The sequence below is a fragment of the Cavia porcellus genome, unplaced genomic scaffold (assembly GCF_034190915.1).
Source record: "Cavia porcellus strain 051 isolate PalLab524CR breed Dunkin Hartley unplaced genomic scaffold, mCavPor4.1 scaffold_32, whole genome shotgun sequence".
Classification (NCBI taxonomy): domain Eukaryota; kingdom Metazoa; phylum Chordata; class Mammalia; order Rodentia; family Caviidae; genus Cavia; species Cavia porcellus.
In genome coordinates, this window is record NW_026947515.1 from 30425739 (window position 1) to 30442337 (window position 16599).

General features: G+C 49.8%; 2 long non-coding RNA genes and 1 other non-coding gene across 6 annotated transcripts; 2 read left to right on the forward strand and 1 right to left on the reverse strand.

Moving 5' to 3' along the window:
• Positions 1-3: 3 nt before the first annotated feature.
• On the forward strand, positions 4-5767 carry LOC106026504 (uncharacterized). Of its 4 annotated transcripts, none has more exons than XR_001200146.3 (3): positions 4-609; positions 3903-3991; positions 5097-5767. It is a non-coding gene; the product is annotated as an uncharacterized LOC106026504 (long non-coding RNA). The 4 variants fall into 4 exon arrangements; XR_010045282.1 differs by having other exon boundaries at positions 61-1763; positions 4975-5767; XR_010045283.1 differs by having other exon boundaries at positions 61-1763.
• Positions 5129-13934, reverse strand: LOC134474415 (uncharacterized). Its single transcript, XR_010045284.1, has 3 exons — positions 13050-13934; positions 5646-5739; positions 5129-5253 (listed from the first exon to the last, which is right to left on the reverse strand). It is a non-coding gene; the product is annotated as an uncharacterized LOC134474415 (long non-coding RNA).
• Positions 13935-14979: 1045 nt separating this feature from the next.
• LOC111755450 (U6 spliceosomal RNA) lies at positions 14980-15084 on the forward strand. The gene has a single exon (XR_002790010.1). It is a non-coding gene; the product is annotated as a U6 spliceosomal RNA (small nuclear RNA).
• The last annotated feature ends 1515 nt before the right edge of the window (positions 15085-16599 follow it).

A 16599-nucleotide genomic window follows, 5' to 3' on the forward strand; every position in this document is an offset into this window, starting at 1 on the left:
CTTTTCCGGGTGCCCCAGTAGAGCCCCGGCAGCAGAGCCCCTGGATGTTCCGGGCTTGGGACCTCTGATTATATGGCCCTTTCCTTCTTGCAGGCTCCTAGTGATCACGCTGGGGCGTCGTGTCTACGGGCAAACCTGCTGTCCTCTCAGCAGACCTGGGAAAAGTCTCCCTCGGCGCTCTGTATGAAAGGATAGGGGCGTCCCCCGCGCTGGAGCTGCCAGATTGAAGCGCGAAGCTGCGGCCATCTGCAGCCTGAGGCCTTGTTACAGAGCTGGGTTGAAGGAGGCAGGGTATGCAGAGGACAAGGCCTGGACTCTGCTTTCCTCCTCCAGTGTAATCGGCCTGGAGAACAAGTTTCCACAGTTACCTAGTTGCTGTTTGAGCTGTGCTTTCTTTCTCACAAAGCAAACAAGCACGAAGTTTAGTCCGTTAGCCAGCTTGAAGCCCTCACAGGCGGTACCGGGAACCAAGAGGGACGCCTCTCCACCCCTGCAAGAAAGGAGCAAACACTGCAGTGCAGTGCATCATCTGGACCTCAAGGATCCGTTTGCCCAGTCACAAGCCTGGGACTGCCTGCTGGGCCAGGAAAGAAGGGAGCAAAATGGCCTGTGAGTGCCCCCGCATTGGGCACTTGGGGCTGGGCTCTCCACTTTTCAGTGTTCTCACCTCCTCCCCAGCTGGAGCCCCTGCCCCAGACAGCTGACAGTCTGGCTAGGAGGACAGACAGCAATTCCTGAGCCCTGGACCTATGGCCAATGAGTGATGGGCAGTGAGGAACTACACAGTTTCTCACTTTCTTACAGGAATCAAAGGGAGATTTTGCCAAACTAGTAAAAATAACCTCATCGGCAGAATTCTCCTTGAGCTTTTCTGTTAATGAACATTGCTTGGCTTCACTGCCAGACTGGAATCTGAAGGGGCATGACACCCACTCCCAGGAGATAACTGGGCCAGCCACTTCTTTAGCAGCGCTAATCTTGGGCCAGTGCCCTCCTCTGAGGACCTCCCTCAGGGCCAGCTTCTACTCTCTGCCTCCCCTGCCTGTTCTTTTAATAAGTCAGGAAAACCAGCCAACACCTGAGACCAAAGACCTTGCTTCTGTTTCCCTCTGTGGCACAGCAGGCGGCAGCTGGAAGAGCCCTGGAAAGAAAGAGTATTGGTTTTTTCCCCCTCCCAGTACTGGGGATTCAACCCAGAGAATACTGTGCTCCTAATGCTCACAGGACCTCATTAAGACTGGCCTGAACTTGCCATCGCCCTGCATCAGTCTCTTGAGTAAATTGGGATGGAGGGTGTGGTGTCACCCACCTGTAATGCCAGCACTCGGGAAACTGAGGCAGGAGGATTGCTGTGAGTCCTAGACTACAGAGCAAGACCCTGTCTAAACAGAATCAAAACAAAACAAAACCATACTGGGTCGCTGAGATTACAGGGATACCCAGCGAGTGCTGCCTTTTTGGAGGGCCACTCACTTATCTGGCCTGAAGAGTATTCTCAACCCCATTATCCCAGCACCATGCTGCAGGTGTCTCACCCAGGAGCCAAAGTGGTGTGGTCTCCTTCATGGCCTCAGTTTCCCATTTGTGAATCACACTTTTGGCTCCAGGGCTTGCAGAGGCTGTGCTCATGACAGCTGCACCCCACTCCTGACGTCAGCAGTGAGGTGCCAAGCCCTCTCTGCTCATTTGTCACCCTCTGCCTCTGCCTCTGCCTCATCAGCAGCCAAATACTGGCATGCCCCCAGGTCCTCCAGGCACAGAAGGTAAGCCAGTGAAGGTCCATGTAGATGCTGGCAGATGTAACAGCTGTGCTGGGCACAGTCTGGTGAACCTCCCAACTCACACTGACCCAGGTGACTCTCACCCCTACATCTGGTACATGATCGGCAAACACTGGCTTTGCAAATGATTCATGTGGATGGATCCCCAGGGCAAAACGGGTACTAAAACCAGGCCTACACCCAAGCAAGATGATGAGACTCAGGCATAGAACTCACAGCAAGAGGAAGATTTGGGCCTTCTCTCCCTCAAGACTCACCTGGGACTCCCCAGGTGTGTCCTGGGAAGGATTAGAGCAGGAGGCCCCTCTACCCAAAACCACAAGCTGCAGTGGAAGCCAAGTCTCTTAAGGCCCCCATTGCTGGGCTGGGCATGGAGGCCTTTCTGGCTGTCCTCGTCTCTGCCTGGAGGATTTAGGGATATAGGTTTGTTCATGATTGTCTTGCTTTTCTCACTGAGATGAAATACCTGACACCCAAAGTGAAAGAGGGAAAGGTTTATTTAGCTCAGTTGGCAGAGGTGGCACATGACAGAGGGGCAACAGTTCACAATAGCGAAAGACAGCAAGAGTAACAAGCAAGAGAGCAAGTCCAGCCTCTTTCTGCCCCTTACATTGTATTCAGTCTATTAGGGCGGTGCCCATCCAGTCATTAAACGGATCCAGCAATCACCCACCCTTACTTAATCCCAGCACCCTTAATCCCAGCATTGTACCACTAGTCGATCACACACTCTAGCTTCAGCCACCTCCGGAAAAAGCGCCATCTAAAACTGCATGAAGCTTTAGGGGACATCTAGACCCGAACTATAACAATGATCCTCCTGGGCAAGCTTCACTTCCAGTTCTGCAGGTCCCTCCCACCTAATGCTTTGTGATTACTTGGGAGTCACTTGGAAGGCTGAGGATCTTAGAAGTGCCAGTCCAACCACACAATTCAGTGACTTAGCAAGACCTTGTCCAAAGGAAAAACTAAACAAACTAAAAAAGAGTTGCAGTTATAGTTCAGTGAAAAGCTGTGGGTTAAATTCCTAAGTACTATACACATAAAAAAGTACAGCTCAGTGTTCTTCTGCAGTCACCGAGATATGGATCATTCTGTACTCAGTTTCACATCTTATCACCACAAAACAGAAGCTGGAATCCAACAACCAGCACCTCACCCCCCTCCCCTGGCATGAAGAAGCAGTGATCCCCTTGCTGGTGTGGCCAATGCCTGGCTTCAGCCCTCAGGGCTTTGTGCTTCCTGTCCCCCAGTACCCACTGCAGGACCATGGGAGTGTCAGCACCATGAGTTCCTTGGGTGTTATGCTTGGGATCTAAAATCCCCCTACTCCATGGGCTCACTATGCTGGTGCCTGATGGGTTTGGGGAAATGACTGGGTCACATAACCCCAGACTCATCAGGTGCACAGTGGACAAGTCCATCTCTAAATGGACTGTTGGATGCGGGGCCCTGTTGCCCTGTGGCTCTCCTACTGTGTCCTGGCTGCCATGAGGTGACAGCTTTCCTTCTGTCATATCCTCTATTATGGTGTTTCTGCCTCACTTCAGGTCCAGAAGCCATGCAGCCATGTAATCTAGGCACCTAATCTAAAATCTCTAAGCCATGACCCAGAATAAACCCTGCTTCCTACAAGATCTCAGATATTTCGTCCCAGCAGTGGAAAACTAATACACCTTGGAATTGACATCATGACACACGGAAATGGCCTAGAGAAACCAAGCGTTGAACATGTCTAGAGTTTTGATGGCAGCTGCAATTTCAGATTAATGTATAAGTTTGGATAAAATGTGCATCCGTACAGTAGAATGTTATTTGGTCTTAAAAAGGAAAGGAATTCCAGCATATGCTGCAATATGGATGAACCCTGAGAACATTTCAGAGTGAGATAAGACGGTCACAAGAGGATACATCCTGTGTGCTCCATTCATGCAAGGTCCCCGGAATGGTTAGATTCATTGGCACAGTGAGCAGAGTGGGAGTTTCCAGGGACTGAGGGGTGGGAATAGGGAGTCAGAGTTTCAGTCTGATAAAATGAAAGAATTATGGAGACTGGACACACAATGTTATGCTTATCCCTAGGGGTGGGGTTTTGAAGGGAGGTTTTTGTTCATTTTGCAGTGCTCAGAATGGAACCCAGTGGCTCACTCATGCTTAGCAAGTGCTCTGCCACCGAACTACTCATCCAGCCCTGGTCATACATTATAAATGTAAGTAGTGCCATTAAATAATACTTTAAAAACATTTGTAAAAGATGAAAAAGAAAAGGTAAATTGTGTGTTACGGGAGTAGTAAGAGAGAATGGCCAGAAAGGGGGTGGGAAACCAAACTGGCAGCTCTCGGTGCTGAGACACTGGGACAAATCTGTGGTGGTTAGGGGCTGGGGGTTTAGCTCAGCGGCATAAGCACCTGCCTTGCAAGCAGGCGGTTATGAGTTCGATCCCCGGTACCGATAAAAAATGAAAAAGACAAAAAAAAAAAAATCTGTGGTGGTGACTATCTTCTGTCCCAGGGAGACCATCTCTGCACTGTCAGCTCTGTACGGGTCACTGTGCCATCTTACTGCTGCCTTGGCAGCCCACTGTGGTTCTGAAGGCCCCGATCTTTCTTTCTTTGCTTACCCAAGATGCTGAGAATTCACACAGCTGCCACAGCTTACTAAGCCTGCCTGCCTAGCTTTTGTGTGTGTTTCCTAAAGCCCACGGGCAGTGGGAGATGTGGAAAATAGCAGGGATGACCAGAAGGTGGTGGCCCCAGGAAGCTGAGTGGATCTGCAGGCAAGGCAATGCTCAAGGCTCCTCCCAGCAAATCTGTTTGTCCCAGCAAACCAGCAAAGGGGGTGATGTCTTGACCTTGGAGCCGAGCAGTCTGGTGCAGTGCCAGTAACACCCTTCCTTCTCTGAGCCGAGGAAAGTGTATGCTAAATAAAGACTCTCTCAGCTGGCATATAGCTCAGTGAGAGCATGCACTGGACCCTCAGTTCCATTCCAAGAACCACCAAAAAAAAATAAATAAACAAAAGGGGAAAACAATCTACAGAGGGGCGCTACAAGTAATCCTTTTTTGTAGTACTGGGGAATCAAACCCAGAACTTGTGCATATTAGCCAAGCCCTCTACCACTGAGCTACATCCCAGCCTGAAGAGTCAGCATATTTATTATTTATTTGTTTATCATTTATTTTTTTGAGACAGGGTCTCACTGTGTAGCCCAGGCTGGTCTTGAACTCTCAGTGTTCCCTGGCTTTCATCTCCAGAGTGCTGGGTTTATAGGTGTGCACCACCTCACCTGGCTCTGCTACTGTTAACTCTATCAGCACCTAGGGCCAGAGTGAGGAGGAGTAAAAACTTCCCGGAGTTTTCATCAGAGGTGGAGAACAAAGGACGGGGAAATCAGCATCTTCTGTGGATTTCATCGTCAGGATGGTGGGTTTGCGGAATGGAGCAAGGTGCCAAAAAACTGTGGTGTCTCATCTGCCAACGACAGTACAGAAGATGCTGCTTGGAGCTGGGACAGGGAAGGTGGGGTTACAGTGGGCTCCAGGGCAGCCAGGGGAGCAATGGGGCAGGCAGCTGCCCCTGTGAACCCCCCTGATGAGCACTACCAGCTTGCTGTCCAAACTGGGGTTTGCCCAGAGCAGCCACCAGTCTCTTCCTGCTGCTCCCTGCTAGGTGGCAGAGACCATACAACCCAGGCTGCGGTCACCCCAGCTCAGCTGCTACAGGGCTGAAGGCCTTATTCACAGCCTGACCATGTGCCATCTGAGGGCAGCAAGGCATCCAGAGCCAAGGTGGGGCCTTCAAGAGGCAATGAAGTAATGGGGGCCCTGAGTTCAAGGAGGAGTGGGATCCTGCTGTTCTCTCACCTGCTCTTGTCCATCTGCCTCCAGCCTTCGGGTGACACAGGTGGCCCTCATCAGGTGGGGGCTCCCTGTCTTGGGCTTCTCTGCCTCCAGAAGTCTGAGAAATAAATGGCTGTTCATTAGAATTTTCTGGTATTCCATTAAAGCACCAAAGAGCAGACTTAGGTAGCTGGTGAGACAGGCAATGCCACCCTGGCAGAGCCTGAAGCCTTCCCTTTGTCCTGTGTCCAGATGTGACAGGCCCTTAGCTCACTGTGGACCCTCTGCCTCATAGGGTTCAAGGGGCACCCTGAAGTAGGGCCCTGGGGCCCAGCAGGGCACTGATGGTTCTTCTTGGACTGTGGACCCCTGTGTCAAAGGCAGGGTGTGTGTGTATAGGCAGTGTGGGGGGCTACTGAATGGAAGTCTGTGGAACAGGCTAAAGATGTTTGGGCGGGGGGGAGGGTGACACAGGAGGCGAAAGGGAGTTTGGGTGGCCTGAAGAGCTTTAGGAGCCACTGTCCATTGGCTGGGGGTGGAAAGGACTCTAGGGAGCTGCTTTTGCCTAGTGGGTGGGAGGGGCAGCTTCCTGGAGCTTTGGGGCCACTGCAGGAGTTGGCCTGGGGTCTGCGCCCTTGGTGTCCAGGCCTGAAAACTCCCTCAGGAATTTCTTCCCTTGCCCCAGGGGGCCTAGAACAGACTTCTAGGAGATTTCCTCGTCAGGACCTATCTCCATTTATGTGTGGGCTCTGTGCTGGGGCCTAGGGACAGCACAAGCCAATGGGCTTCCTCTACAGCATGAGTGGAAGTTGTTACCATCTGGGAGCGGGCACCCAGAGGCCAGGCCCTGCCCTTGCTCCTGTTGCATCTTCTAAGGGGAGTGACCTTCCCCCAGTGTCTGAAGGATGAAGGATGACCTTGGTGAGAGGGACAGGAAGGAGCCAGTGTGGAGGGCCAGTGGTAGGATGTGTGGGTATCGCATGTGTGTGTGTATGTGTATTGGGCAAAGCTTAGTGTCCAATCCCTGGCCAAGGGTAGCTCCCGGAAATGCTGTAGTTACCCAAGGCTGGAATGAGACAGCGGCACCTGTGGGAGCCAAGGGAAGCAGCCCATCAGGTTCTTAGAGAGCTCTGTACCAGCCCTAGTGACTAATGGGGCAAAGGCTGCAGCCTGTGCCAGAGGATGGAAGCAAGTCTGTTCCCCACTCCTTCCACTCAGCCCAGCCAAGGCAAGGCCCTGATGGAGGCCAGGACGACAGTGTACTGGATCCAAGGCTGCACTTGGATTGATTAAGGCAACCACTTAAACTTATTTGTTTTGATTTTCGAGACAGGGTCTCACCATGTAGCCCAGGTTGACCTCAAACTCACTATGTAGCCTAGGCTTGCCTTTGACTCGAGGTGATCTTCTGCCTCAGCTCTCAAGTGCTGGGATTACATGTATGTGTTTCCATACTCAGCTTTAAATTTAAATTAATCCCCCTACACACACATCCAGAGCTGGGCATATTGCCAGTGGTCTCAACTGGGGCTGATTGTGCTCCCTAGAACATGTGACCACAGAGAAGGGTCCAGCCACAAGTGTCAGTAGGGTCAAGGCAGAGAGGCCCCTGCCAGACCCACTCCTGGAGCAACAACGTGGCCAGGTAGAGGTGGCCTTAAGTGGATCTCAGCTGTGGTTGTTTACTCAGTTGGGTGAAGTATGAGCCTCTGAAGAGGCCAGGTGGATGGGATAGGGGGCTCCACCATGCCAGCTGGGCGGGGCTAAGGTGGTCCACAAGTGTGGGCTTTTTTGAGGCAGGGGCCAAACTCTGAACAGAGCTGGTCTGTCTGGAGCTGACATTACAACTCTGAGCTGAAAAGCGTGGGGAATAGGCCCCTAATCTGTACCTGACTTCAGCCTGACTGGCCCCTTAGGCTGGAGAACTCCAGTTTTTGCAGCTGGAGATATCCCAGAGTTCCTGGCCCAGTGCTGTGTCCCATAGCTCAGGAGCACCCATCCCTTCTGCCCAGGGGCTTTGGAGCCCTACATCCCATTCCTTCAGTCTCAAGTTACATAGCCTTGGCAGCTTGGCTTTTCCAGAGAGGCCAGGATTATCCAAGGTCCTTGACGCCACCCCACTCTGTGTTCCTGGGGCTAGCACACAGGACATGACCATACACTTTCTTCTCTGGACAAGCAGCCAGTGCCACACGCTGGTGGGGACAATTATGTCCTTACTGCTGCCCTCTGCAGCATGGGCAGCATGACCCCTAACAAGATGGAGCCCTCCAGAGGCAGCAGAGGGGCTGGGAATCCTCCAGGGCTGAGCTGCATTACTGCTAGGAGGTGCAAAGGCTGCATGGGGAGGTATGCCAAGAGCCACCTCTGGTCCCTGTGCACAGGACCTCTACAGTGAGCAGAGGCAGGCAGGGCCAGCAGCATTGGTGTCTGGGCTCTGGGTACATGAAAGACTGAGGTACTGCAAGATACTGCGTCAAGAGCTTTGCCCAGACTCAGACTCCCACCACCATCCCTGTCAGAGGCTCGGAGGAGGCCTGCTGTCCAAACTTGTGCTGACCACTGCCTATGGAAGCCTGGCTATCTAAGCGGTGGGCAGAGTGGTTGCTGCTGTTGCCCTGGCCATGCCCTACCAAAAGAGCAACTCCCAGCCTTCTCTTCCATTATGGGCAGGACTTCTGAGCCCCTGAAGCTGAGTGTGTCCACTGGGTAGTCTCTGGGATGCTCTGTCCCCTGCTACCTGAACTGGGGCTTGTGGCCTCATCCCCACTTCACTGGGCCAGGCCTGGGCATTTCACTGATCTCACAGCAGTGCTCTGTGACACACACCGTAGTCCCACTGTCTGTAAAGCTCACATGTGTGAACATCCTCAGCCTCTAGCCACAAGTAACTACTGCTGGCAGCTGCTGGGGCACCTCCTTGCCTTGGCTGTCTCTTTGGGCTGGCTGTGTGGGCTTGGGCTCCCTTTGTCCCACCACCTACCCCTCCACCACTGCCTCCTGCCCTGCCTCTGGGCCCTTCCTGCCAGGCACAAGTTCTACCCTAGCCCTGCCTGGCAAACCCCTTCTTGTGGTCCTGGTGGGTGGCCTGGGCTTTCGATACCATTCCATGTGTCAGAGACAGGGGTAGGGCTCTCATGACAGGGGCTTCTGCAGGCATGGTCCCACCAGAAGGAAGTCGGGGTGGCCCCAAATGCACTACCCAACTCGGATCATAGCTGTTGCCCCATTCCTCCCACCAACAGGGATGCTGGGAGGCTAAAGCTGGGAGGGTCACACCTGTTCCTGGCTCTTGTGGATCTCCCGTTCCTCTTTGGCGACTGGCACAGACCCAGCTGAGAGGCCTGGCCTGGGCCCTTGCTGTGTCTGGACACCCACAGGCCAGCAGGAGCACTCAAGTTGGACACTGCGTTGGGCAGTTGGTATTTGTGTTCAGATGCACCCATCCCTGCTCATGGCATCTCGAGGCTATAGCACAGTGAAGGCTATACACAAGCTCCTGCTGAGCTTCTCCCCTTAGGGATCCCTGCCCCCAGCCTGCCAGCCACCCAAGGGAACACTCCCAGGGTACTTCCCAGTACCTCATCACGGAGGCACTACAGCTCTGCCCCCTCACTGCCAGCTGTCTCTGAGGTGGTAGAGGCCAAGGCCTCAGCTGACCGTGGAACTTCTGTAGCCTCCTCCTCTCTGCTACTACCACCTCCAGGCTAGGCATCCTCTCTAGCACAGCAGGACCTGGCCCTGGCCTCCTTTGAGCATGCTACTTAGAGGCCAAGGGGAGAGGTGACCCAGGGACTGGGGCACAGGCTGAGGAACTTCTGGATCAGTTCAAGGTAAAAATCAAACCTCTCAAACAGGGCTTGTGATATCTTCTGGGAGGGCAAAGATGGGTGCTCCAGGTCTAGTGCAGTGTGGGATGCACAGGTGCTGGAGAAAGGAGCTGTCACAGTTGTTAGAAACAATTAGCAAAGAGGGTGAAGTATCGCAGGCCTGTATTCCCAGCACTCTGGAAGACTGAGGCAGGAGGATCACAAGTTCAAGCCCAGCCTGAGAGACCTAATGATTTAGCAAGACCCTGTCTCAATATAAAAGATAGAAAGGGCAGGAGATGTGGGTCAGTGTGGAGGCACTGGTTTTACTCCCCAGTACTACAAAACAAAAAACAAAAAACACACTAAGAATGGCCAAGGTGGCTGCCACAAAACCAGCTTTGCTCCAACTAAATATCAGCTCCAGAAATTCCATTCAGAGCAAACCAAAACAGAAAGAGGAAACATTTAAGAGCAGAGGTCAACAGGGTAGGGAGGAGGAGAGAAGGACGAGCCAGGCCCTGGAAGGACAAGCACAGGGAAGCAGGAACAAAAGCAGAAAAGCAGGACTCAGCCACAACACAAGGAGCAGAAAAGGCAAGCACAGCACAGGCTGCTAGAACAGAATTAGGAACTGTAATACGCTTATAAAACCCAAAGCCTGAAGTAGGACTTCCCTGGAAAACTGTAAAACGACAAAACTAAGCGTAAAAGGAAGCACAGAACATGGTGAAGTGGTCGATGGAGCCCTTCCTGCGGCCCCACCCAGCTCCAGGGACTAGCAAATTCCTGCCTCGGACAAAAAGTTCCAGAAAGTGAAAAAGAGAGGGATGTATCCAGCTCAGCTTGTGAAGCTGGGCTGTGGGATGCCAAACTAGACAGTGCAAACAAAGGGCTGGGGAGGCCTGCTCCACTGGGAATTAGGCACAAAAATGTGCTAAACAAAGTATTACAAAACCGGAGGGGATCGTATCTGAGAAACAGACCCCGCGGTTGAGGTTTCTCTAGTTTACTATCAGAAGATATCAGTACGGTTCTTCCATCAGTAGACTAAAGGAAAAAAATCCTAAGAGTAATAATTGGCACAGAAAAGCGTTTTATAACATATAATAGATTTTATTTTGTTTTTAATTAAAAAGCTTCTAAGGCAGGGGGCAGGGAAATATAGCTCAGTGGCATAGTGCCTGCCTGGCAAGCGTCAGGCCCTAAGTTTGATTCCCAGTAACAACAACAGAAAGTAAATAAAAAGCTTCTAATGTAATACTATGTACCAGGCCTTGAGTTTGATACCTGACACCACAAAAAAGCATTTAAAAAAGTGTGCAGGGGTCACAAGTTCAGAGGATGCCACCTATTCTATGTAGATGTTCTGTCCTTGAGGCGTGGGACCTAACTGAAGGACCCACATAATGACTTCCCATCAAAATAGTGCAGTATGAGAGAAGGGAGAGACCAACAAGTGCGACCTCAGCCAGCTGGACAGCGTCACCAAGAATGGACATCATGGTGACAGCAGGGACCCTTGAGATGCTGGGAGGAAAGGGGCACTTCTGTCACCTTCCTTCCCCAACATCTCATTGGGGAACCTTCTAATTCTGAGAAAAACATGAGACAAATCCCAGTAGAGATTTACAAAACATCTGACCACCGGTCCCAACTTACAAAGGTGGAACACAACCCAAAAAAAGCGCCTAAGGTGACATGACTAAGGGTCCTGTGAGAGCCCGGGGGATCCTGGGCAGAAAAAGCACCTCAGGTAAAACGGACGAAGCATGAATAATATGTCAACAAACAAGGATACCAGGCCAATAGGGACGCTGGGTGTGGGGTATGTGGGAATTCTGCTATCTACTGTAAGGAAACAATCCAAGAATTTTGTTACTTTAGTTTCTAATTAGTCTCACAATAGTCTTGTTACTCCTAATAATGAGTATTTAAATGCATGCTGTATGGAGATGAAAAAGTACACACACACACATGAAGCCCACCAACAGCATTGCTGTGGGTCAGGAGAATGAGTGGATGGAAAAAATGAGGGAGTGAAATATAAATAGACGAAACCAGAGATGGCCTTGCTCTTGGGAATCTGGATCATATTCCATGACCCTGGGACTGTCTGCAGCAGGTTTATTAAAACAAAGAAGAAAACTGGCTGTGTACTGATAAGGCCAAGGGGCCAGCTGCATGGCCTGACTGACTTCTTGCCAAAGACTGTGAATCCTTCAAGCAAAGCAGAGGCATGGGTGTTCAGAGGCACCAGAGTCCGTACTACAAAATAGTGATGCTTAAAAAATAACAAATTGAAATGTCATAATTTAAGAAACATGAATACAACTATTTTTAAATACCTAAAGAGAATTAGAAGTATAGAAAGGAACATCCAGGCATAATGGCACATATTTGTAATCCCAGCATTTGGGAGGCTGAGACAGGAAGACTGCTATGAGTTCAAGGCCAGCCTGGGCTATGTAGTGAGACTCTGTCTCAAAATAATAAAAATAAAGAGAAAGCAACAATTCAGAGCAATTGCTCTTCTTGAAAGATCTTCTGGGCCTGTGAGACCTAAAACTGTCCTAACTACCCCTCTCCTGGCATTAAACCTGAGCCCAGAACCTTCTATTGAGGACTGCGCCCAGGTCAGCCCCTGACAGGCCTACTTTTTGGAAATCCAAAAGTGGTGGTGCGTGTGCCTGGGTACAGTTCACTTTCCACAAGAGGGTGCTCCGATATCCATCTCAGGGTATCCAAATTCAGGAATTAAAAATATTGTATAGGACGACCAGATATTTTTGAACTTAAGATAATAGCTAATTATTTTTAGTTTTTAAAAATGTCTTAAGAATAAGTCTGTGGAGATTTAAAAGGTGCAGTGTGACTGCTAATAGGTATAGGGTTCTTTCTGAAGCATGAAAATAAAAATTAGCCATAAGGGAATACTCTCCGAGATTCTGAATATGCTAATGACACTGGTCTGCACACTTTAAGCGTGCTTTGTAGTAAGTGCACTGCAGCTCCTCAATCTGTAAGTGTCGTCAGGGCCCCGCATGATGGCGCACATCTGTAACCCCAGGGCTCTGGGAGGCTAAGGTAGGAGGATCAAGTTTGAGCCTCTTCTGGGCAATTGTGGGACTTAATGAGAGCTCGTTTCAACAAATTAAAAAAGGGATGGGAGAGTAGTTGAGCGCAAAAGCCCCGGGCTCAATCCCCAGAGTTGACTAATTAATTGTTCCCGGGCGTCCCCAGTTGCATCAGGCCATTCTCCAGCCCTCGGATCCCAGGCGTCTCGGGGCCACACGGTGTCCTCAGTTACTGCCGAGGGCCACACAGCCGAGCTTTCCATTAGTGACAACTAGAGTCACCTGCTCTGTCCCCAGCCCACGGGACGCGTGCTTAAGTCAGTACCCCAGACACACTCGCTACAAGAACGGTTGACACTGGGCTCGCCCGCCAGGGTCCTCACGCATCGGCCTCCGACTGGACGGAAGTTTTCGAGCCTCCGGGCCTTTTCTTACAACACTAGCTCGCCACTCGGTACACTGCACGCCTCAAGACTGGCGTCCTGCTGAGACCTCTGGACCTTTGCCCTGCACGCACCACGCCCTAGCCAGTTGGCTCTTACCAGCTCCTCTAGAGTGCCCATGTCCACCCCAATCCCGAAGACGCAGCCTGACGTTCTGTGATTGGCCAGATGGCACCATGTGCCAGAAGCGGGAGAGGGCGTGGTCTTGACTACGGCGGCTCAAGAGGGACAGCCCCGGTCTGGTGTACGTCGCGCCCTGCCACTGCTCCAGCCATTTCTCTGTCCAGACGAGCAGACCCTGGCGGGGTGAGGAATGAGGCCGGAGACCGACCCTCTGACTGCAAGGCCCACCCTTAGACGGAAATAGCAGGTGACCCCACCCCGACCCCATCAGCCTTAGAGATGGGGGCCAGGGCTACCTGTGGCCTTTGCGGCCCTTTGCGCGTGTGTTTAACGGGACGCTGACAGAGGTTTCTGCCGCGCGTGCGCACTGCATACTACTGGCAGCTTCGGAACGGCCACTGGCGCCCTGCCTCTGTGTCGCGCAAGGCGCTGCCTACTTTTGTGACTTTCTTAGCCTTCGTAACGGAGAGGAAGTGGTATCTCACTAGGTTTTAACGCGCTTTTTCCTATCGCTGATGACGCTGAGAACTTTGTTTTGAGCAGAACAAGTGTTCGGTCCACCTCCCCCCGCCAAGGTTTCCTGCCTGCTAGGCATTCGCTCTACCGCTGAACTGCGCCTGCGGTGTCAGACACTTTTTAATTTGGGTTTTCACACTCTCCTCCCCATCAGTAGCATTAAAATTTTTGTTTAACATTTATTTATTTTTGGTACCGGGAATCGAACTCAGGACCTTGCGCTTGACAGGCAGGTACTGTGGCACTGAACTATATCGCCGACCCTAACTTTTTTTTGGTCAAAATTGTATATCATGTGCGTGTTTTGAAATACACTGTGGAACGATTAGGTCAAACTAATTAACATGCACTAGCTCATGTATCCTTTTTTGTGTGTGGTGCAGACGCTTAAAATTATTCTAGCGATTTTCAGTAACGTACACTTAATACTTAGATAGGGAGAACAAAGGAGGAAGAGGGAGAAGGGAAAAGTAGAAAGTGAGAAAAGGAAAAAATGAAAACAAAGCTTTTGTAAGTGGGAAAGGAAGGAATGGTTGAAGGGAGGGTTGGGGAATGGGAAGAAAGATTCAAGCTATATCATATACAGGTACAAATGATGAATATGATCATTATGTGTATCTAAAATGTACCAATAAAATCCGATTGAAGAAAAAATACATTTAAGCTTGTGTGTCTGATTTATTTCGTTAAACGTGATTTTAAGGGGTATCCATCTTCCTACGGATGACTCAAGTTTATGACAGGATGGTACTCTATGTTGTATAAATATTGCATTTTCTTTATTAGTCGTCTGCTGATGGACATATGGTGGTTCTTTTTTTTTTTTTTTTTTTTTTTTTTTGTCTTTTTGAGACGGAGTCTCGCTATGCAGTTCAGGCTGGCCTTGAGCTCACTTTGTAGCCCAGGCTGGTCTCAAACTCGCAACGATCCTCCCACCTCAGCCTCCCGAGTGCTGGGATTACAGACGTGAGCCACCACACCCGGCTCCATATGGTTTTTTTAATATAAGAAACCCAGAGTTAAAAATAAAGAGCAAAATAAAAGATAATAGGAAGTAGGGAGATAGAGCATTCCCAAAGGAGAAGGAGAATCAAGGAATGGAGGTGGTTAGGGAAGGGAGGGAGAGGGGACGAAAAAGGATTTTTTTTTTTTTTTTTTTTTTGTGACCCTAGGGACTGAACTCACAACCTTGTACTTGCTAGGCTGGCGCTTATGCCCCTAAGCTAAATCCCCAGCCCAGAATTGGGGTTGTCTATGTACCTGGACCAACATTACACAAGGAATAGAAACATGCACTTCAGACATGGAAAAGTAAATGGGAAGGAGACCAAGGGACAGTGAAGGGAGGAGGGAGAGAAGGGCAAGGGGATTAGAAAAAGAGGAATTAAAGTGTTTGTGTGGGCAGCGCTATACTAAAATTGGACCGACCTAGAGAAGATCAGCATGGTCCCCATGTAAGGATGACACGCAAATTTGTGAAGCGTTCCATTTTTTTAAAAAAAGGAATTAGCCGGGTGTGGTGGTGCACACTTGTAGTCCCAGCTTTTGGAGGCTTAGGCTGGAGGAGTGTTTCAAATTCAAAACCAGCCTGGATTACAAAGTGAGCTCAAGGCCAGTTTGAACAGCATAGTGAGACCCTGTCTCAAAAAGACAAAAAAAAAAAAAATGTGTTATATACACAGACCAACTTCCAAGAAGGGATGACATGTACTACATACATGTACTAATAAAGTAATATAGATTTTTAAAAGGACATTTTATATACTTCGTCATTAATTAGCATCCTATTATACAATGGTCTCTTGAAATTATTCATTCTATGAAATTGAAATTTTATGTCCTCTAACCCAAATCTCCAAGCCCCAACTCCCTAAGTGCCTAGTAACCACCATTCTACTCTAGCTCTGAGTTTAACAGCTGGAGACTCCTAGTTAATCTGTAACTGTTAATCCTGATGTCAACTGTCCCTGGAATAGGAGACACCTAGCAGATTAGTAAAGCAAGCTCCCAGGTATTTCTGGGCTTGGTGCTATTTGCGGTCCCTTGGCTGTTCCTCTCTGGCACTGTCCCCCTGTTTCATTTCCTGGTGCTTATGAACCAAGCAACTTTGCTCCCCCAAAGCCGCCTTTTTATTTTTTATTTTTTGTACCAGGGATCAAACTCATGACATCATGTTTGTCAGGCAGGCGCTTATGCTACTAAGGTAAATCCCCAGCCCTTTGTTTTGTTTTGATAGTTAATACGTTACATATTGTTATCCTTTTTTTTTGGTACCAGGAATTGAACTTAGGACCTTGTGCTTGCAAGGCAGGTGCCTGTGCCACTGAGCTATATTCTTGCCCCCCCCCCCCACTTGTGCCATGATGTTCCTTCCTTGGAGGTGTTCAACCATGGACTGAATTCCTCCAAAATGAACCAAACTAAACTTCTCTTTCTTTAGGTTATGGATGCTGGACACTGTCTGAACCAGAAGAAAGTTAATACAGTACAACATATAAATGAGATCATGTGCTATTCATTTTTCTGGTTTATTTCACTTAAATTACATGGCTGTAATCTCCTCACTCAAGAGGCTGAGGCAGAAGGATCACCATGAGTTTTGAGGCCAGCCTGAGATACATAGTTCAAGACCAGCCTGGACTACGTAGCAAGACCCTGTCTCAAAAAATTTTTTTCCCTTTAAATTTTGATACAGGGTCTTGTTAAGTCAGTAAATCACCCTAGCTGGCTTTGAACTTGGGATTTTTCTGACTCAGCCTCGCAGGGTCCTGGGATTACAGCTCTGCACCCCCATGCCCCATTGGACTTTCCTCTTGTTCTTGTCTCTCCATCTCTCCCTCTCCCTCTCCATCTCCTTCTTCATTTTCTTTCTCCTCTTCTTCCTCTTCCTCTTTTTCGTCTTTTTGAGACAGGGTCTTGCTATGCAGTTCAAGGTGGCCTTGAACTCACTTTGTAGCCCAGGCTGATTTTGAACTTGCAATGATTCTCCAGCCTCAGTCTCCCAAGACTG